Source organism: Typopeltis vanoorti, chromosome 20 (assembly GCF_054136105.1).
Source record: "Typopeltis vanoorti isolate ZY-2024b chromosome 20, IOZ_Tvanoo_1.0, whole genome shotgun sequence".
In the NCBI taxonomy this organism is placed as follows: domain Eukaryota; kingdom Metazoa; phylum Arthropoda; class Arachnida; order Uropygi; family Thelyphonidae; genus Typopeltis; species Typopeltis vanoorti.
This window is the reverse complement of record NC_143568.1, coordinates 33,625,379-33,648,388: the sequence shown is the minus strand read 5'-3', so window position 1 is coordinate 33,648,388 and position 23,010 is coordinate 33,625,379. Positions and strand designations below refer to the sequence as shown.

Sequence of the window (23,010 nt, the reverse complement as noted above, 5' to 3'; positions counted from 1 at the left end):
CTAACATCAAAATTAAGAAGATTATCAGAACTTCATTGAAGAATGATTTGGAGATTAGAATTTAGGGTTATAGAGGTCGATATTCTAATAATTTTGATTTGTACAGTGCAACGTTTTCCAAAGGAAAAAGAAGAGTGCAGTGTACTTTTATATACAAACTACTAATTGGATTTTCTGGTAACCAGAGTAGGTGAAGGAATGAAGACCTGTGAAATCCCAAAATTGTTTGTAAAGTTTGAGGATAAAGATCTGTCCACCATTGTACATTACATCGAACAGTTAGAAAGTAGAAATTCAATTAGTTAGAAGTTAGCAATTTATTTAATAGACTTTTGCACTAAACATGATCATATTCCTTAGGCTTTTGTACTAAACATGATCATTTTCCTTAGACTTTTGTACTAAACATGATCATATTCCTTAGAGATCTCAAGAACAAATAATTAAAATTCCCTCAAGTTTTCCATGGTATTTGTTCAGAGATGAGCGAATAAGAAAGAAGATCCCCTTTTGATTGACTGGCAATTAGTATTATTTGAGAGGTTTCCAGGTAGCATAATAGTTAACTGGTAATGATTTCCACCATTAAAGAATCGAAGTGAAAGAATTTGGACCCCAATTTGATTTAAAGATTTGTCACTCTTCTCAGGTAGAGATTGAATATTGGCTACCTGACAAACTTTAAAATATAGAAGGAGCAATTGTGTAACTTGCTTCTTGTAAACTGTTTTCCAGTTTTTTACAGTTGCTTTCCATTATTTCAATTTCATGCCTATTGTTCTTGATTTGAAAGCGGATTATTTTCTTTTCATGTAGGTGATAACTGTACTGAGAAAACTTTGAATCAGTAAACTTTATTATATTTTCTTTAATTGTATCTCTTGCTTTCTCTTTATTAGCATGAGTTAGTTCTTCATAATCCATAAACTCTTCTGAGCCTGAAGAGTTTTCATTTGATGATCCACAGCCTTCTCCATCTGTACATTTTTTATTATTTCGTTTTCTTTTAGATGTAGTTCCTTTTTAAAATTTTTTTTGTTGATCTTCAATTTTTTTTTTATTAATTCATCTTTCCTTTTTAATGATCTTGTCTGCATATTAAGTTCTTTAAGTTGTCTTACTTCCTTTTCTGTTTCTTTTCCAGTTTCTCCTTGTAGAACAGTTGCATGTTTTTGCATTTCATTTTGTACCTGTTCAGTTGTTACATTACATTAGGTTCATTATTGGTAATTTCAACTGATGTTCCATCAGTATTTGACTTGGAAAGCTGCTTCTAAGGATCTTGAATTTTGGGGCTAATTTCTAGCTGATTTCGTCATGCACTTTTTGTGATTTTGCCCAGTGTGGTTTGTTTAAAAGTACTATCTTTACTAGACTGAAGATCCGGGAAGTCTTCATTATGCCTCTCTGATATATATAGTTTTCTAATTGGCTCTACCAGTGCCCCCACTCTTTCCATGAAAGTTCTAAAAGGACAGGTGTTAACGCAATGTTCAGAACTTTTGCATTTCTGACAAGATTCGAGTCACTGGTTAGCGATATGTCCAATCTCCGTGCACTTGAAACATTTAGATTTGGGGCAGTTGCCACCCAAGTGATCATATGAACCACAATGCAGGCATTGCCGTTGTACTCCAGAATAGTTTACCATAACTTGGGTTGTACCGATGTTGACAAAATTTGGTATAGGCGTCTTCATATCCATTGTGTGGATATGAAGATGCCCATAAATCACCAGAAAACCAATTTGGATCTTCACTTGGTAAACCCTTTCGTATATTACTAATCTTATCCCATTTCGAAAATGTCTGTATAAGAATTTCATTATTGTTCTCTATATATTCCATCGGAAATCTTTCGATTTTTACTGTTTTTACCTGGCTCCCAACCATTACAGGGATAACTGTGCTGCCCTCGGAAGCAAAGCCCTGTAATAGTTTATCCTTTGTTTCCACATCTTTAACTACAATTAAATATTTCCCTCCGCCGTAAGGGGTAAAAGAATAAATCTTGTTTGCGCCGACTATCTCTTTTAAAACCTTAGTTATCCATCTCTTTTCTTCACATCCATGAATTTCAATTCCTAGAGTTCGCACTCTTGGAGGAATTATTACCATTATCTCAAATGGAAAAAAGACTAATCTCTGCATTTGGATAAAAGAAAAAAAACCCTTTCAGTCGTAAGACTGAGAATAAAATAATCCCGTGATACAGAAATAATTCTACACCACCAACAAATGCTTTATTTGAGCTACTATAAAATAGCGGCCATGATACCACTAAAAGTAATCACGTAATGCAGATATTAACTGCACTACCAGCAATGTTAATATTTATTTTAATAAAGACGAGTGCTAATGGGGGTGAAACCACCACTAGCACCAGTAAAATAAAATCAAAGTGAAAAACGAACTAAAGAAAACTGAAGTTCTTATCTTGCTGAAAGCCAAATCTCTTCAGTAGGAGCCATACCCAGAGGTGATACTAAGGTTGAAGTAATGCAGAAGTGATATTTTCATATACGAGTTGCCAAAAGGTGTCACACCTTATTATTAAATTAATTTGGATTAGAGAAAGTTGTTGGAATTTCTTTGCATTGATTCTTGAACCTTTCTTACAGGAAGTCGACAGTACACATGCTGTATGAGGAATAATAGTTCCTTCAACTATAAAGAAAAATAAGGTATTAGCATATGCCAATGATGTAGTGGAAGCTTTGCAGGATAATGATTATATATATATATTTTGATATTTTAGAAAAATTTAACAAAAGCAGTGGATTAATTATTAATGCAGACAAGACAAAATTAAAAGTTTATGAAAAGTGGGATCTTACAGGCATTTCTTTTGGACTAACCCCTAAAAGAGAACCCCTGACTAGACTTGGAATTCCCTTCTCCACTTATCCAATGTTACCAGTCCAAGAACTTATATACTAGAACTTTGAAATGTTAGAAGACTGGAAAATAGGACCACTCTCCTTTTCTTCTAAAGCTAATCTTTCCTGCTCAGTTGTACATGATAAATATTAAAGACATCACAAAGCTGAAGAAAAGCAATTATATAGTAAACCTCTGCAATTTTTTTGGCCCAGCTGATACCAAGAGGTTAAAAAGGAATTTCTTCAACTATTAAAGAAGCATGGAGGATTTGGACTTCCAGTCTTAAAATCTGCTATTTAGTCAATATACAGGGTGATTCAGAACTCCTGGGGCAAACTTTAAGGGGTGATAGAACACACCTAAACAAGCACTTTTCATCATACAATGCATGGTCCGAACTCAAGCGGTGAAGCATTAGAGGGTGCTTTCCATTGAACACTTATAAGCGCTGGTTTTTGCAGTCGTCATTATTTCTACCATGACTGCAAAAAGGATGGATTCTTTCACAAATCAGAAGAAGGCTTACATGCATTTCATTTATGGAGCTGCGCACGGGAATGCGAGGGAAGCCCAAAGACTGTACCGAGAACACTTTCTGACCAGACGCTTGCCTGATCGTAAAACCTTATAGCGATACACCGGTATCTGTGCGAAATGAACTCCTTTGTTAGCGGCATTCAGGATACAGGGCGTGTGAGGACGTCACGTGTTACAGAGGAAATTCTACGTAGGGTTGCAGATTGTCCCGAATGTAGCATGCGAGCAATTTCCCATGCCGGACATGTGCCCCAATCAACGGTGTGGCGAGTTCTACGAGATGAACGATTACACCCCTACCATGCACAGAGGGTGTACGCCTTGACACCTGCAGATTACCGGCCTCATGTGGATTTTGCCCAGTGGTACCTGTAGCAGACTGCAGTGTGGCCAGACTTTGATGCACATGTCTTATTCCCTGACGAATGCACCTTTACACATGAGGGCATTTTTAATACCCACAATTATCATGTGCGGATGAGCAGAAATCCACACGCCACGCGTCCACATTCGTACCAGTGGCATTTCTCCATAAATGTTTGGGCTGGAATCCTACATGACCATTTGGTTGGCCCATACCTTCTGCCAGCACGACTGAATGAGAGAACGTACCTCGTATTTTTACGAGGTCTTGCCAGAATTACTGAACCGTGTTCCAGCAAACATTCAAACATGTATATGGTTCCAACACAACGGAGCGCCATCCCATTTCAGTGTGGATGTGCAGAATGCCTTGGATGCAACATTTCCAGGACGATGGATTGGTCGGGGGTGGTCCCATCGCTTGGCCGGCATGATCGCCTGATCTCTCATGTCTGGACATTTTCCTATGGGGCCATATGAAAAGCCTGATATATACGATAGCCTCCATCGATTCCAATGAGGACCTTATTACCAGGATTGCTATTGCCACTGCTGCTGTATGAGAAATGCCTGGTGTTTTCGCCAATCTGTGCCAATCACTACGTCGAAGGTCTGAAGCCTGCATTAATTGAGCAGTTTCTGTAATTTGTTCAATAAAATTCTTTAATTTATGTTCTGCAATTGTTTCAAATCTCCTCTGTCATTCTTGTGTTTCTTCATTTTCTGACACAGTAGTTGTTAACCCCTAGTGCTTCACTGCTTGAGTTCGGACCATGCATTGTATGACGAAAAGTGCTTGTTTTAGATGTGTTCTATCATCCTTAAAGTTTGGCCCAAGAGTTCTGAATCACCCTGTAGATTCTAAAATCCATAAAATATTGCAGGTTGATCACACATGTTCAGACCTTCTCTAGTACTACTTGGGTTTTCATCTTCTCCTGTTTGGAGATAATGATTATACAGGTCCAAAAGCTTCTGGAATTGACATTCTTTCCATTAAAAAAAGTAAAATTTGGTGTAAAGAAATCTTTAATTTCTTTCTCCACTAAGTTCCACAGTTAGGTATGGACAACAATATTTTGTTTCATAACTTGATGAAGTTAAAAGGATACCCTAACAGGAGGGATCTTACATGGAGAATTGCATATGGCCACCTTCCAGTCAATACCATCAAATGGAGGTACTTTAACATCAGAGATCCAATCTGTGACATCTGTTACCAATTGGAAACAGTAGAACATGCATTCTACAGCTGCCCTCTTGCCCTGCATATTTGGAACAGATTATTGGGTATTCCATTACTTACAACAAAACAGGTTATTTTTTTACAATACCCGCCACCTCTCAGCAATGGGAAGAGAATTTTGATTTTTATAATTAATGAATTAAAATACCATTTATGGAAGGTTAGAAAAAACATGGATTTGAAAACCAGCAATATGACATCCAAATGCTTTATAATATTGTATTGTGGAAATTTTTTTGTTCAGTAGACGATTTTGTATTTAGAAAGAAGCATTCTAGGAGATATCAAATTTATCACTAGATGGTATAGACCACCCACGTTATGCAATAATCACCAGGTGAAATGAAATTCTGTCTATTCTTGCTATGAGAGATTTTTTCAAATAATTCCATTCTCTTAATTCAATGTGGCCTTATAGTCAATCGTAGGAATAACTGGAGAGCAATCCTAGGCAGAGAAGGCCAACTCAAGACAATTAACCCAGATGGGTCTAACCACTTGGGTATCAGTCATCTTTATGCTTTAGTTTCAATTGGCCGTTTGGTTGTTCATCTATATGAGATTGGTGAAAAAGGAAAACTGATTGCCTTTCGCTATATGATTATATAAAAGAGCTGAGGCCTTTTCTCTCTCTCTCTCTCTCTCTCTCATGCTATCTATCTGTGTTTCTTTCTCCTAATACTATCAGGCTCTTTTGCACTCCTATACTAATTACTCTAGGCCTCGATGAGCAACCCTTTACTTTTTCACCTCAATAAAGGCCCAAACTGGCCTGGGTAGTGACCCTTCCCATAATGCATAGCATTATACATGTCCGCAAGGAGATGTGCTTTGCATTATGGGATACTAAGGCAAGTGATGTGATTATTATTATTCCCAACACCTCCAAGGAGTCCGAAGACTCATCACGGAGGACACCTACAACTGTCTCAACCACTACACCGAACCTCTACTACGAATCACCTCCATCAATGCCATCTACCACCCACTACCACCCACTACCACCACCACCACAACTGGTATTTTATGTCTGTAAATTGTGTGTGTTCTGAAGGGCCGATTTGCCTGTATGCGAGATGAAAAACCCTACTACCTCTGTATGAGATTGGCTAACTCACCTTCGATTGAAAATCGTCCAGATAAAGATTCCTCCCGTTGCGATAAGAATCGAACTTAGGCCTATTCCAATCGAAGGGCGCAATGTACTGTCGTTCTTCTAATTGCACTACGGAGGTGCAATTGAATGTAATTGAGATGCTAAAGTCATTTAGTTTATTAATTATCTTTAAAAGGGTAAAACAATAACTGGGAAATATTATTCCAATGTTTTAACCAGATTAGAAGAAAAAATTCAAGAGAAAAGACCCGGTTTGCAGAAGAAAAAAATAATCTTTCATCAGGACAATGCACCTGCCACAAAACTGTTTTGGCAATGGGAAAATGAAGGAATCTGCACTATGAATTGTTGGAACATCCACCCTATTCCCGAGATTTGGCTCCCTCTGACTTCTATCTCTTCCCAAAACTAAAACTCTTCCTCGCTGGTCAGCGTTTTTCTTTGAATCAAGAAGCGATTGTAGCTGTAGAGGGGTATTTTGCAGATCTTACCGAGAACCACTACAGGGACGGGATAATGGCGATGGAGCATCTCTGGAATAAATGTATTAGTCTTAAGGGAGATTATGTTGAAAAATAAAAATAATTTTGAAATTATAAATTTGTTTTTTCATTGTTAGGCCGAGAACATTTCAGACCACTTTCGTATTATATAGATTGACTGGAGATCTTCGGTTGTTTGGTGATTATGCAAACTTTGGGAGAATTATAAGTACTACTGCTGATATTAATTCTCTTTAGCATGATTTGAATGGACTTGTTGCTTGGACCAATGAATAAGGTTGTAGTTTTAATATGAATAAGTGCAAGGCGTTGTTTGGAGTGCAGAAATATAGGGTTGTGTACTATGGTACTGTACTGCAGGAAGTGGATGGAATTTGAGATTTGGGAGTGATGGTTTACAGTAGACTGAAGTTTTTACAGGGCATATTGCAAAGACTGCACATTGTAGTTCTGCTATGATAAGAAGTTTTGATAAGAAGGGGTTTGTGCCACTGTGTAAAACATGGGTCAAACCACACTTGGACTGTTGTGCTCTTATTTGGTCACCTGGTACCTGGTTTTCATTATGTTGTGAAAACATTGGAGAGGGTCCAAAGATAAGTAAATAAGACAATATCAGGGTTATGGAATGTTGGCTATGGAGAGAAGTAGAAGAAATATCGATTGCAGAGTTCGGTTAATAGGAGGAAAACAGGTGATATGACAGAGGCGGTGAGGGGATTTTATCAGATTAATCCAGAGGGGATTATAAAAAGAGTAGAAGATGAGGCATTGAAGAACCAGAGGCCATCCCTAGAAATTATGGAAGTGTGGTGAGGAGGGGTGTTTCTTCATAACGAAAAATACATCCTCTCCCACAACATTATACCTCATGCATGCAAACAACATGGGTTTTTTTTTATTGTAGCACCAAACTGTAACTAAATACATTTGTTCTAATATCTTCCTTCACTGACAGAAAATATTATTATTAATATTACAGGCTACTCCATGGAGTCCTTAGACTCATTGAGGTAAACCCTAAACATCATGTCAAGCACCATCCAGTATATATCATACTTTGCTTTGAACTCATTCACAGTCATTGCACCCTCAATAGACTCTGGCAACTCATTCCACTCATTCACAACTCTCCAAGCCAAAAACCTAGTTCTAACACCCAGGTTAGAACTAGGTTTTGTTCTCACCACCAGATCTGTTCTGAAAAATTTCCTCCGAATTTTCCTTCTTATAAGGTTCATTCTATAGACTTGCTGCCATCTTGATCACTCACCTCTATATCATCTCCACCTCTTCTTCACTGCCAAGAAACCCAGGTGACCAGATCTGCATGCAGTAGTCAAGATGGAGTCTTATCGAGGCTCAATAAAAAAAAGGAATAAAAAAAATCGCTTGTCTCTGCTCGTCAAAGTATTCTTCAGTAACCAAATAATCTAACGAGTTTCCTTAGCCACGTTTGCTATGTGCACTCTAAACTTTAACTCTCTATCCACTAACACTCCCAAATCTCTGGCTTAGTCAATTTCCTGGAGTACAGTCCCATCAATGTCGTATACAGTTGGTAATCTTTTCAATCTTTTCACCTCAAATTGCATACCCTTACACTTTACTACATTAAACTGATATCCATTCTCGTTTGCTCAGGCCGGCATTCTATCCAAATCATCCTGCAAAATTTTAACATCATCTGTATCGAATTGACTATTGTTCTACCAAACTTTGCATCATCAGTAAACAACTGAACAGTTCCTCTCCATTTCTATATCATTAATATACAAATTAAACGGTAGCAGCCCAATAACAGAGCCCTGTGACATACAACTAGTCACAGCCCTTCTTCTAGAATCTACTCCTGAAAAACTACTCTCTGATATCTCTCCATCAACCATGCTCTTATCCACATTACCAACCCTATATCCATCCCCATGTTCTGCAGTTTATTGATTAGAATTCCATGTGGTATCTTGTCAAATACTTTTGCAAAGTCCTTCAGTATTACTATAAACCAGTTACCTTTATCCATCTCAGCTGTCATTGTATTATAAAATTTGAGCAAGTTACTGAGGCATGATCTACCCTTCACAAAAGCATGCTGCCTCTTATACAGTATTCCATTTCCATCTATACATGCCTATATTTTGCTCTTGACCAACTTCTCCAGTACCTCGACAACAACTCTTGATATGCTGATCGGTTGGTAATTTGCTACCTCACGCTTGAAGCCTCCTTTATGCAATGAAACTATTTCCCCCTCTTTCTCACTTTTTTGTGCTCTAAGCCTCACTAACATCATTACCTTTTGCACCTGGGAAGCACAATTTTTTCAATCTCTCACCAATCACACCTACCTCTTATGATAGAATTGCCTTACACGATTTGCTCCTTGATTTTTCCTTCTCTCTTAGTCAAGAATTCATTTCTCTTATCTTGCACTTCTTTCTTTCTGATATCAGCTGAACAACTCGCCAGACGTTTCTTCATTTGTTGCAGCTCCTGATTCATCCTGTGTATCATTCCAAATTACTATCTCCCTCATTATAGCCAACTCTTTATTCTTTACATCCATCATACTATTGTTCTTTCGATCAGCACTTCCACTCTCTCTCTCAATCATGGTGCTTTTAACCTCCATTTCAATTCTATTACCATTATATATGATAAGAACTGTATAAAGATGTTTATGCATATATACATGCATAAACATTTTTGCAAACAAAAAAAAAATACTACTAATATATATATATATATATATATATCCTTTCGAAGATACGTCCGTGATCCCATAAGGGAAGAAATAACATTTTTGGCTATCTTTCGAACATGCCACAAGCGAGTAAAGCATGCACACTGGCAACAGCACTTTCAGCAGCAACCTCCCTCGGCAATCGGCACATGTCCTCAAAAGTTCCTCTGTTGATTTTGTGTTTGAGAAATGGGTTATTTATGTATTTATCGTTAAATATTTCGCAATGTTTTATGCAACATGGCCTCTACATGCACAATCAAAAAAAACCTAGTGAAGAATCACAGAAAAACAGGTGAGCAATTGATCCTGAAAAGAAGTTACAAGTTATAAAGCAACATGAAGCTGGTTCTCATTCTCATTCTACAGTGACGACCATTTTGAAAAATAAGGATAAAATCGTAGAGGCTGTGAAAGAATCTGCTTCCATTAAATCGACGATAGTGATGAAGCAACGACAAGGTCCTATTGGTGATATGGAAAAGCTACTTACATCATGGATAGAGGACCTGAACCAAAATTACATACCCCTTAGCACTGTGACCATAACTGCTAAGGCACTAAGTCTCGTCAACATGCTGAAGGAGAAAGCAGAACCTGATTATAACTATGAATTCAACACTTCTTCCGGTTGGTTCATGAGATTCAAGCAGCATTTTGTGCTGCATAATGTGAAAATGTATTGGTAATCTGCAAGTGCTGAGAAGGTTGCCAAGGAGTTTGTGGAAAAATTGGATGAAATTATTACGGAGGGAAGTTATTTGCCACAGCAAATATTTAATATGGATGAGATGTCCTAGTTTTGGGAAAAAATGCCTGAACAGACATTCATCCACAAAAAAGCTAAAAGCTATACCTAGTTTCAAAGCTCTTAATGCCCATATTACAATTCTGTTACAAGTAATATGGCTGGATATAAACTGAAACCATTTGTGATATGGCACATGAGAATCCACGAATCTTCAAAAACATTAGGAAGCATACTCCCAGTTCATTATCTGAGCAATAAGAAGTCGTGGATGACTCAAAAATTGTTCGAGGATGCCTTAACTGTTATGCGAGTGAAATAAAAAGCTATTGTGTGAAAGAAAATATAGAATTTAAAATTTTATTAATTCTAGATAATGCTCTAGGTCATCCATCTCATACATCTTATAGCAGTGATCTTCACCAAATTCAAGGTCATGTTTCTTCCTCCATACACTACTTCATTGATCCAGCTGATGGATCAATGTTCTTGCAGTGTTTAAGGCTTATTATCTACGGAGAACTTTGTCACAAGCCATTTCTGCTACTGAAGGAAATGACTAGACTCTCATGCAATTCTGGAAAACATTTAATATTTATTATGCTATTAAAAATATTGCCATGGCTTGGGATGAAGTGACCTCTCAATGTATGAATGGCATATGGAAAAAGACATTAAAAAGGTTTGTGCATGATTTTGAACGTTTGTAATAGTGGACCTAGCAAACAATCTGAATCTTGAAGTGAATGATGACATAATTCAACTCATAGAAAGTTTCCCTGAAGAGTTGACCAACAAAGAATTGGTCAAACTGGAGGAACAACTGTTGCAGAAGAGGGAAAAGAGAAACAGGAAGAGGTAGTTAAACAATTTACAGTAAAGGGTCTTGCAGAAATGTTCTTTGCAGTTAGCAATGCTCTCAGAATAGCTGAAGACATGGATCCCAATGTTGAATGCTACTTAATAATAGAAACAAAAGTACATGATGTGTTTTCTTGCTATGAACAAATTTATGATGAAAAGAAGAAGAGGAATAAGCAGAGCATGTTGGACATTTTCATCAAAAACAAAGGTTACACCAGAAGAGCCACAGCCTGATCATTCACACAAGGAAGGTAATGAGGATGTGATTGTGGAGGAAGATTTGGGTGAATATTCTTCTGTTTTATAGTGGCAGACACACAGTACAGTTTTATAATAAGGTTTAAAAATTAAAATGACAGTATACTTATTACGGTTAAGTCCCTAATCCGTATAACTCTGTTGATTCAATGTATCGACTTACGTCCGACTTGACTTACGACCTGCCGGATGGAATGGAACCCAGACGTAAGTCAAGGGATGACTGTATATATATATATATTATATATATATTAGTAGTAGTAGTAGGAGTAGTTTTTTTTTGCATATACATATATATGTGTGTGTGTGTACCTCATGTATACACACACTTTTCTTATGTGGCAAGTAAAGGAGGAATGACTATGGAAGCATATGACTTCAAAAAATACTAATGGTGGTGAGGTAACAGAAGCAAACCAAATAGTTCAATTACTGATTTAACATTTTTCAGTGGTGTACCATTTAGGTTGTGATGTCGCAATGCCAGATGTGACATTGACTGATGGCATAACCTCAATGTGAACATAGCCATGGGATTAAATGGTATATTGGTCCATCTGTTACAAGAATGCAAGAGAATTATCAGCTCAGGAAGATGCCACTGGAGTGGAAAGAGAGTCTCACTGTATAAAGGAGGGTCCAAGACAAAAGTAGCAAATTATTGGCCAATCAGCATCTCAGGAGTGGTGGTTAAAGTTTCAGAGAAATTGGCAAAAGACAGAATTCAGAACTGGGTTCTGTTGTGTAATATTTTGGTCAGGCCTTGTATGGATTATTGTACACAGATACGGTTCCCTGGTTTACATGGTGATGAGGATATACTGGAAAGGATCCAGAGAAGACTGACTAGAGTAAGTGGTCTTTGGGATGCAGGATATGAAGATAGATTGAGGGAATACAGTTTGCAAGTTCAACTACTTGTTGAAATACAGTTTGCAAGTCTTACTAGTTGAACAAGGGGACATTTCTGGAAGCTGTATAAGGAGGGTGTGAGCAGAGACATAAGGAACAGATTCTTTTCGTGGAGAGTGGTTGGTGAGTGGAATGTGTTGCCTGACATTTTGGTGAATACAGATACAGTGAAGGAGTTTAAAGCACAGGTTGTTGTTGGGCTTTGGGTATAACAGTATTTGCTTCCCACGATGAGTCTTTTAACTCCATGGAGTCTGGTGCTAATAATAATAACATAATACTCTATAAGGGACAACCTGGTTTTGTGAATGGTAAGGCTTGCCTTTGTCATTTATTTACTTTTTGTAATAAATTGATAGTGGAGTGTTGGATAAGAAAAATGGATATTCGGTGATATTGCTGGACTTTGCAAAGGCATTTTACAGGATTCCACAAAGAACTCTGTTGCATAAATTGAGCAAATAATAGTGGATATGAATCTGGTTATTTAGATTAGAGGGTTGGTAATGGACTCGTTGCTTAATTTTTACATCAGTGATTGAGGAAATGATTTGACAGGAAATATTCAGTTATTTGCTGATGATGCTAAACTAGGAAGAGTAACGGTAAATGAAGGTGATGCTAATTTTAAATCAACTAGCAGTATGGGTGAAAGTAAATGGCTACCAGCTTAATGTGGCTAAATGTAAGATGATCCACTCCGAGAAGAAGAGATCACAAATTGTGTACTACAATGGTACCTTGGTTTGCGAGCATAATTCGTTCCAGAAACGTGCTTTAATCCAAAGCACTCGTATATCAAAACGAATTTCCCCATAAGAAATAATGAAATCTCAGATGATTCATTCCAAAACTCAAAAATATTCATATAAAAATGATTAATACAAAATACATATACCTTCGTATACCTTATACAGTATATGTATACTTTTTTATATTTTTATTATTTAAATGTAATATACATAAAGTAATTGAATTTATTAATTACATTACAATTACATATTACAGTTATTGTATTGGGTAGGACGACTTTCATTGTCACTAACGGAATCACTGCTATCTGTTGACTCTTTTTCTTTTTGTGGGACTTTAACAAGGAACAAATTTTGCCTCCTTTTGAGGATTTCACGGAAATATGACATGGCATTGTCGTTAAACAGATTCGTCACTCGCACTGCCACAGCCTTACTCGGGTGGTGCTTTTCTACAAAATTTTGCACTGTTTCCCACATTTTACACAGCTTTAATACTCTTCTTTAATACTGTGCAAATCGTTGATGTAGACTTCTTATAAAATCTTGCGATGGCGGCCACTTGCATGCCTTGTTCGTGCTTCCCAATGATTTCCTTCTTAACTTCCACCGTAATCATTTCCTTCTTTTTTCTGCCTTCCTTTTCAACCCTTTTCTTCATTGGGGCCATTGTCATAGTACAGTTAATAAAGAACAGTCACTACATTTGGACACAAAATAAAAAAAATGCTTTACATGCACACACATGGTCACAATGCTAGCACGAATGTTGACTATACGAATGAGGTATGCCGACTGAGACCGAGCATGCGAGACGATACCCACAATCCCGAGCTGCTTGTGATCACGTGACACTCGGCAGACAAAGCGTATAGGTAATACTCGTATTGCAAGACCTCACTCATTTATCAAGTTAAAATTTATTAAAAAATTTTGCTCATCTTGCAAAACACTTGCAGATCAAATTACTCACAATCCAGGGTACCACTGTATATTGATGGAACTGAACCACAGGAAACTGATTTGGTTAGTGACTTGAGGGTGATTGTGGACAGGGAGTTGAAGTTTAGAGGGCATATCGTAAATGTAACAAAAACAGCACATCAGAGTACGTGTTTGTTGGGGAATATTCTGACAAGCAGGGATGGAGAAGTTATTTTTCCTTTATGTAAGACTCTCATAAAGGCCACATCTGGGCTGTTGTGCACAAATCTGGACACCCAGATTCCATGGGAATGAAGAAGTCATGGAGAGAATCCAGATGTGAATTATAAAGATTATTGCAGTTCTTTGAACTGTTCCCTATAAAAATAGATGCTAAGTTTACAAATAAAATTCTACTGAAAAATTTACTATGAATATGCTGTATAAAGTTTGTAAAAATGCACCTTCCAATGCAGAAGCAACATACATATTATTATTATTATTGCACCCTCCATGGAGTCGGCAGACTCATCATGGGAGGTTTTCATTCAGCTGACAACATATTTATCATACCAAATATTAAAATCCTTAACACCCCTTGTATTTACAACACAATCTGGTAATGTGTTCCATTCATTGACAATTCTCCATGTAAAAAATCTACTCCTCACACCCCCTCTTCACCACACTCTTACATAACTTCCAGGGATAACCTTTGGATTTCCCCCTCTTGCCTTCTACTCTTTTTATAATCCCCTCTGGATTAATCTGATAAAATTTTAAGTTTATCACTAGATTTTGTGCTTGGAGAGTGGTGAATGAGTGGAATGGGTTGCCAGAGCCTGTTGTGGGTGCTATGACTATGAATGAATTCAAAGCAAAGTATGATGGATGTTGGATGGTGCTTGACATGATGGCTTCCCTCAATGAGTCTAAGGAATCAATGGAGTAGCCTGTAATATTAATAATAATATTTTCTGTCAGTGAAAGAGGATATTAGAACAAATGTATTTAGTTAAATACTGTTTGGTGCTACAATAAAACCATTTTGTTTGCATGCATGCAGCATAATGTTGTGGGAGAGGATGTATTTTTCATTATGAAGAAACACCCCTCCTCACCACACTTCCATCCATAATTTCTAGGGGATGGCCTCTGGTTCTTCAATGCCTCATCTTCTACTCTTTTTATAATCCCCTCTGGATTAATCTGATAAAATCCCCGCACCGTCTCTGTCATATCACCTGTTTTCCCTATTCAGCAAACTGTGTAATCCATATTTCTTCAACTTCTCTCCATACCCAGTATTCCATAGAACTAATATTGTCTTATTCACTTGTCTCTGGACCCTCTGCAATGTTTTCACATCACACTGAAAACCAGGTGACCAGATTTGAGCACAATAGTCCAAGTGGGGTCTGACCAGTGCTTACAGTGGCACAACCACTTCCTTATCCCTACATGTTAGAGTATGAGGGTGATCTGAAAAGTTCTCCACCTAACAATGAAAAAACGAATTTATAATTTCAAAATTATTTTTATTTTACAACATAATCTCCCTTAAGACTAATACATTTCTTCCAGAGATGCTCCATTGCCATTATCCCGTCGCTGTAGTGGTTCTCGGTAAGATCTGCAAAATACCCCTCTACAGCTGTAATCACCTCTTGATTTGAAGGCAAACGCTGACCAGTGAGGAAGAGTTTTAGTTTTGGGAAGAGATAGAAGTCAGAGGGAGCCAAATCTGGGGAACAGAGTGGATCTGCCAACAATTCATAGTGCAGATCCCTTAATTTTCCCATTGCCAAAACACTTGATTTTTTTTGCCAAAAAAGTTGATTTTTTTTTCTTCTGCAAACTGGGTCTTTTCTCACAAATTTTTTCATGTAGTTTGGTTAAAAGATCAGAATAATATTCCCTGGTTATTGTTTTACCCTTTTCAAGATAATTAATAAACAAAATGCCTATAGCACCCCCCCCCCCAAAAAAAACACTGATGCCATGACCTTTCCTGCTGATGGAACCGATTTTGTTTTCTTTGGCAAAGAACAACTTGCTTCTGTCCACTGTTTTGACTGCTGTTTGGATTCTGGTATGCAGTGGTGAATCTAAGTCTCATCCATAGTAATAAATTAATGCACAAAATCAGTTTTATTCTTGTTCAAATGCTCCAAACACTGTTCAGAGATTTTCATCCGAGTGCATTTTAGGTCTGCTGTGAGCAAGTGCGGCACCCATCTTGCTCAAAGCTTTTTCATATGCAATTCTTCATGCAAAATATATTCTACATGTTCTTATGAAATTCCTATAGTCTCAACAATTTCACACACTTTGACTCGCCAGTCATCCAATACCATATCGTTCACTTGATCAATGATTTCTGGTGTTACACTTTTTGGACGTCCTTCATGTGGATTATTTTCAAGGCTGGTATGGCCATATTTAAACTCGGCAGCCCATTTCTTAATTGTTGAAAATGAAGGAGAAGAGTGCCGTAAATTTTTCTGAACTTCGAATGAATTTCTTTTGCCGTTAAACCTTCTTTTACAAAGAATTTTATAACCGCACGATATTCAATTTTATCCATTTCAAGGGATACAGTCTGTTGCTTCAGACAGCTGTATAAAACAAACTACTTGATAGAATTACTTGCAATTTCACATGGATGCTTATGGCAGATGTACCAACTTAGGAAAAAAAAAAAAAGCTCTTGCCGATAATGTTGCCATCTATGGTCGAGGCCGAGAACTTTTCAGACCACTCTCGTATTTCTTATCATAGCAACACTACGATGTGCAGCCTTTGTTACACTAGCAATATTCCCTCTAAACTTCAGTCTGCTGTCAATCATCACTCCAAAATCTCTAATCTCATCTACTTTCTGCAGTACAGCACCACTGATATAGTACACAGCCTTATAGATTTCTGCACTCCAAAATGCAACACCTTGCACTTGTTGATATAAAACTATAGCTCCACTCCTTTGTGCAAGTAAAAAGTCTATTCAATTTTTCCTGAAGGGAATTAACATCAGTAGTGGTATTTATAATTCTTCCCAACTTTGCATCATGAAGATCCCCACTCAGTCCATATGATATATCATTTACAAACAAGCCAAACAGCAGGGGACCCAAAATCAGACCCCTGGTGCTTGCCATTCATTACTCTCCTTTTTTGAGACACTGATCCATCATATACAACCTTTTGGTATTGTTCGGAGTGCCAGTCTTCGATCCATCTAACCAATATACTATCTATATCCATCCTTTGCAGCTTGTATGCCAATTCATCATGTTGTAATCTATCAAATGCTTTTACAAGTCGAAGAATATCGCTGTATATGATTTTCACTTGTCTGTGCGGTTAGCCTAGTGACTGTGTGCTTTGTAACCATATACCTGGTGAAGGAGTGTCCTAGATTCGATTCCTGCCGGTGACGTGAGGAGCTGAAAGATCTTCCTCAGCAGTAGCCAAGTTAGCCGGTCTTGGGCGTGGACAGTAGGGTTTTTCATCCCTCAAAGCAGGTAAACCGGCCTTGAGAACTCAACACTACAGACATAGGATACCGGGGCATAGGGCTGACCACCTTATCTTGTGAACGGTTTGAGGTCCGATGATTAATAAATCCTCAACACTGCAAGGTAAAAGAGGGAAAGGAAAACGAGCTGAGATGCTATGATTTTCACTTATCTAACACACCCGTTACCCTCTCATAAAATGCAAGTAAATTGCTAAAAGTGGAATGTTTTATGCTATGTTCATCAACCCAGTCCTTTATTCTATTCCAAACCAATTTCTCCAACACCTTGACCACAACTACAGTTATACAGACTGGTCTATAATTGAAAACTTCTGTCCTAGAACCATGCTTGTGGAGTGGTACTATTTTGTCTTCTTTCTCCTTAGGAATCCTACCCACTGCAAGGATTTATTAATTAACCAGGTCAAGGCATAGCCAGCTGTGATACACATTCCTTAAGAATATGTGGTGATATGTCATCCATTCCCACGGCCTTGTTAACATCTAATCCAACCAACTGCTGATGCATCTCTGATTCTTTCATCTCCAATTTTCCTAATACTTGCCTCCCTTCTATATTTTGCGCTGCATCATTTAATCAGTATGATATATGCTGATAAAGTGCTCATTCAGTAATTCCCCTATATCCTTTGCAACTGTTTTTCTACTGCCATGACTATCCACCAATATCAAACTGCCATAATTATTCTTTCTCTTTCTTGCCATATAGTGGAAAAATTTCCTTATTTGGTAAAGCAAGTTTCTGTACATGGTGTCTGCACATGCATACACTGCATATTGGAACATGTTAATAAATCTTAAATCTAACCAACTTTGTTAGAATATTGCTCTTACATTGTGTTGGGGTCATGTACCCAAGGCTTCCCTAAGAATCCTTTATAGTATATATAAGAGAGGCAACCTGTCTAATAGCTAACCCCCATTTCTCACAAGTTTCCTCCTGTCACATTCTCATAGGCACTGTTTCTTCATTTTGCATTTGTTTGTATTTTAATCGACGTTACTCCACTGAACTGGCCACTACCATCGCTCTGCTTTCCTTCACGTAAGAAAACAGCTACAGTTAATTGTCATACTCCATACATATTTCAACTTCAAAAATTATTGAAACAACTTCTGATCAACTTCTTTCTATCTCCCTGTGTTCTTTACAACAGTCTTCCCCTTTACTGCTTTCCCTGATGAATACATCCTCAGCTTTTCGAGAAACTTGATAGATTTCATCTTCTTAACCACTTGCCCATACACATATCTCTGTAGAGTTATAGCTTTAGTGATCTCTCATGTAGGAGGTTAATAATTCTTGTAGAAAGGCTTATACGTTGGCAACACATGACTATTAAATTATTTAAGGAATTCACAATGTATTGTGAATTCATTAAATACTCGTTCAATAATTCCATCGTCAGGCTAGTCCCCTGACATGGAGAACATAATTCTACTTGTAAGCTGACAGAAAAAGATAATCGGATTGAATCTATGGGAAACGACCCTGGAATGGAAAAGGTAAAACAAAAATGGAAATGACAAAATATAATACACATAGCAAACTGGAATGTAAGAGGAATAGCATATAAAGAAATAGAATTAGACCAATTATTAAATGAAAGAAATTTTAAAATAGCAGTAATCACTCAAACAAAAAAAAGAAATTAAAAGGAACTATGAGAACCGAATTTTAATGTGATATAAAGTGGAGTCGATAGAGACCAAAGAGCACAAGCAGGAGTCATGATTTGGATTCATAACTCCCTTTCAAAACAGTTAAAACATTATAAATTATGGAAGGAAAGAATAATAGAAGCTAGAATAAAAATAGATAGAGGCTATTTAATAATAATTGGTTTATATGCCCCCGAAGAAGGAAGAGAACAGGATAATATTGATATTTATGATCAGCTACAAAACATATATAATAAAATAAATAAAAATGATTACATAATTTTAGCAGGAGACTTAAATGAAGAATTGGAAACACGAAAATTAATAATAATATAGGAATACATGGAGAACATACTCTAAACAGGAATGGTAAAAAATTGACTGTAGTTTATAATAACCTAAAAATAATGAATTCCTTCTATAAACATAAAGACATACATAAATATACTTGGGCAGCAAGAGGATGGAAATCAATATTAGATTACTTTATATTAAATGAAAAGACATCAAAATTTTCACTAGATATTAGAGTTCACAGAGGATATGAAATAAGCAGTGACCACTTCCTTGTTAAAATAAAATTAAAATTACCACTTAAATGGCTACAAGTAACAAGAACAGAAAGAAAAATTGAAAGATTTGTTTATAAAACTAGACTACTATTGAATGACACCAATGTACAATGGCTATATGAACAAAGAATTAATCAATATCTAGATAAAATAAAACAAAATGAAGAAATAGAAATAGAATGGCTTAATATAAAAATGATACTAAATGCAACAGCAAATGAAAGCTTAGGAAAGACCAAAAAATTCAATATAAGGAAAAAACTGAAGATCTGGGATGATACAATCAAAGAACTAAAAACAGTAAAAGATTAGAAGATGAAATAGAATATAAAAGAATAAGAGCCATAGCTAAAAGAGAAGTCAGAAAAAGACAGAGAATCATGGAACATATTTGTTTCTAATTTAGAACATGATTTATATAAAATAAGACCCAATGTGTATAAGATTTTGAAACACTTAAATGCAGATACCGAACAAAACATAAAATTAAACACCAAATTGAAATTAGAAGAATTTCTAAATTACTACACAGAATTGTGGACAGACAAATATTTTAAAAAAGACAACTGGCAAACAATTAAGGAAAATGAAAAGGAAAAAACTATAGAAGAATTAGAAATCAGCCTGAAAGAAACAAGAAATGGAAAATCACCTGGAGAAGATAAGCTAGCTTCAGCACTATATAAATACGCAGGAACAAGATTCAAAGAAAGATTCTTATTATTTTTAAATAAAATTTATTCATCTGGTATCCCCCCCCCCCCAATAGAATGGAAAAAAGCAATTGTGATTCCTATCTTTAAAAAAGGTAATAGAGATGACCCTAAAAACTATAGTGGTATCAGTATACTAAATTCCTGTTACAAAATATATAGCAGAATCTTAAATAGCAAACTAATGAAATATTCTGAAAACTTTAGAAGTACAGAATGGATTTAGAAAAAGACGATCATGTATAGACCCAGCCTTTTGCCTAAAATTAATAATAGAGAAAAGAAGAGAATACAATTTAGAAACCCATTTTACATTTATTGACTTTGAAAAAGCATTTGACAAAGTTAAAAGAAACATATTATTTAACATATTAAAAGAATGACAAATACCAAATAATATCCTAAAAGCTATCACAAGTATATATGAAACTACTCAAATACAAATAAGATTAAATCACGAGCTATCATATACAAGAGAGATAAACCAAGGGGTCTGACAGGGATGTCCCCTCTCGGCAACTCTTTTTAATATCCACTTAAATGAAATAATAATAAAATGGAATAAAAATTTACATCAAGGAATTAAACTTTCTCCTACAATAACTTACAGAAAGCTATTTTAGATCTAAATGAGATAGCCAAAGATTATGGTATGATAATATCAAGAGAAAAATCAAAAACTATGTCCTTTAAAGGACAAGATCCAGCAAGAACTAAAATAGTAATAGATAACAAGATCTTAGAACAGGTGAATTCATTTAACTACCTAAGATGTATGATCACATATGAAAATGAAAAAGATGTAAACGTAAAAATTGCAAAATATTTAAAAATAACAGGTGTAATTAACTCTATATTTAAACCAAACCTAGTTCAAAAACAAACCAGACTGAAAGTATACAATATATTAGCCCTACCAGTCTTAATGTATGGAAGCGAAATCTGGACAATAAAACAAAAAGACAAAGATTAACAACAGCAGAAATGAAGTTTATGAGAAAAACTGCAAAGTATACCCTATTTGATCACAAAAGAAATTATGAAAGAATTAAACCAAGAACCAGTAATAGAAAAAATTAAAAAATATAAACATAAATGGATGGAACACGTTCAAAGAATGAAAAACAGAAAGATTACCAAAATAAGCCTTAAAGTACAAACCATTAGGAAAAAGAAAACCAGGATGTCCTCTTAAACGATTCATCGATGATTTCTAAGGCCGGAACAGGCCATGCTAAACCTAAATTCTTGATACGCATGATGATGATGACAATGTATACTGGAATAGTAATTAAAAGAAACTTTAATAAATACTTCCTATATTTCAGCAATGTCACATTGCCATTTTCATGGGAGCATACAAATATGACACGTGCATCTCCTGCACCCAAATTTGTTGAGGTTTGGAACGTTTTTTAGAGCTGAGGCAGATTCTGTGAATAATCTTTCGTACTTAAACTCTTGCTGCAGTGTATTACTTAGGCTTTCTTGCCGTATTCTGTGGTGGGTATCCAGAGCATGGTCTGCAAGACCAGAGTGGCTGTACTGGTGAAACCGGATGTTGTCTTTGTGTTCCGAAATTCTGATATTCGCTGTCCTGCCTGTTTGGCAAAAGTAGGACAGTTTACAGCTGCAAGGGACCTGCTATACCCCAGGTAAGTCTAGAGGAAGTGGTTGGTCTCTGGTAGAGCGGATAAGGGGTGCCAATTTTTTATATGGTTTGTAACAAGAAGTCAAGTCATATTTTTTAAGGATTTTGGTTATTTTTTCAGAGGTGCCCCATATGTAGGGAATGGTGATAGATTTAGTGTAATCTTTATTGTGAGGGATGGGGGTTGTGGTTTACTGGTTTTAATATTTTTTTGGATATTTTGGGGATTGTAGCCATTGGCTAAGAAAGTTTTAAGGATGTGATTTAGTTCCGTTATGGCATTGTCATCTGAACAGATTAATTTTGCCCTGTTATATAGTGTTTTAATAACCGCCATATTGTTGTGTGTGGGGGGGGAATTGCTGGTGAATGTATCTGCCTGTATGGGTGGGTTTTCTATAAACAGAGAAATGGATTCTTGGTTTTTCTCTGTTTATAGAAAACCCACCCATACAGGCAGATACATTCACCAGCAATCCTCCCCCCTTATAACAAAACGGGGTTATTAAAACACTATATAACAGGGCAAAATTAATCTGTTCAGATGACAATGGGGTTTTCAATTTCAAAAAATCCAAAAAATATTAAAACCAGTAAACTACAACCCTCCCCCCCTCCTCCCTTCACAATAAAGATTACACTAAATCTATCACCATTCCCTACATCTGGGGCACCTCTGAAAAAATAACCAAAATCCTTAAAAAAAATGACTTCATTTCTTGTTACAAACCATATAAAAAATTGGCATACCTTATCCGCTCTACCAAAGACCAAAAACTTCCCCTAGACCTACCTGGGGTATACCAGGTCCCTTGCAGCTGAACTGTCCTACTTTTGCCAAACAGGCAGGACAGTGAATATCAGGATTTCGGAACACAAAGACTACATCCGGTTTCACTAGTACAGCCACTGTGGTCTTGCAGACCATGCTCTGGATACCCACCACAGAATAGAATATGTTGGAAGAAAGCCAAAGTAATAGACCGCAGCAAGTTTAAGTACGAAAGATTATTCATAGAATC

General features: G+C 36.5%; 1 protein-coding gene across 2 annotated transcripts in view; it reads left to right on the top strand.

The window, feature by feature from the left end:
* stmA (Protein EFR3 homolog stmA) overlaps window positions 1-23,010 on the top strand; it is a 382,799-nt gene that overhangs the window by 321,352 nt on the left and 38,437 nt on the right. The gene's annotated exons all lie outside the window — the stretch shown is intronic.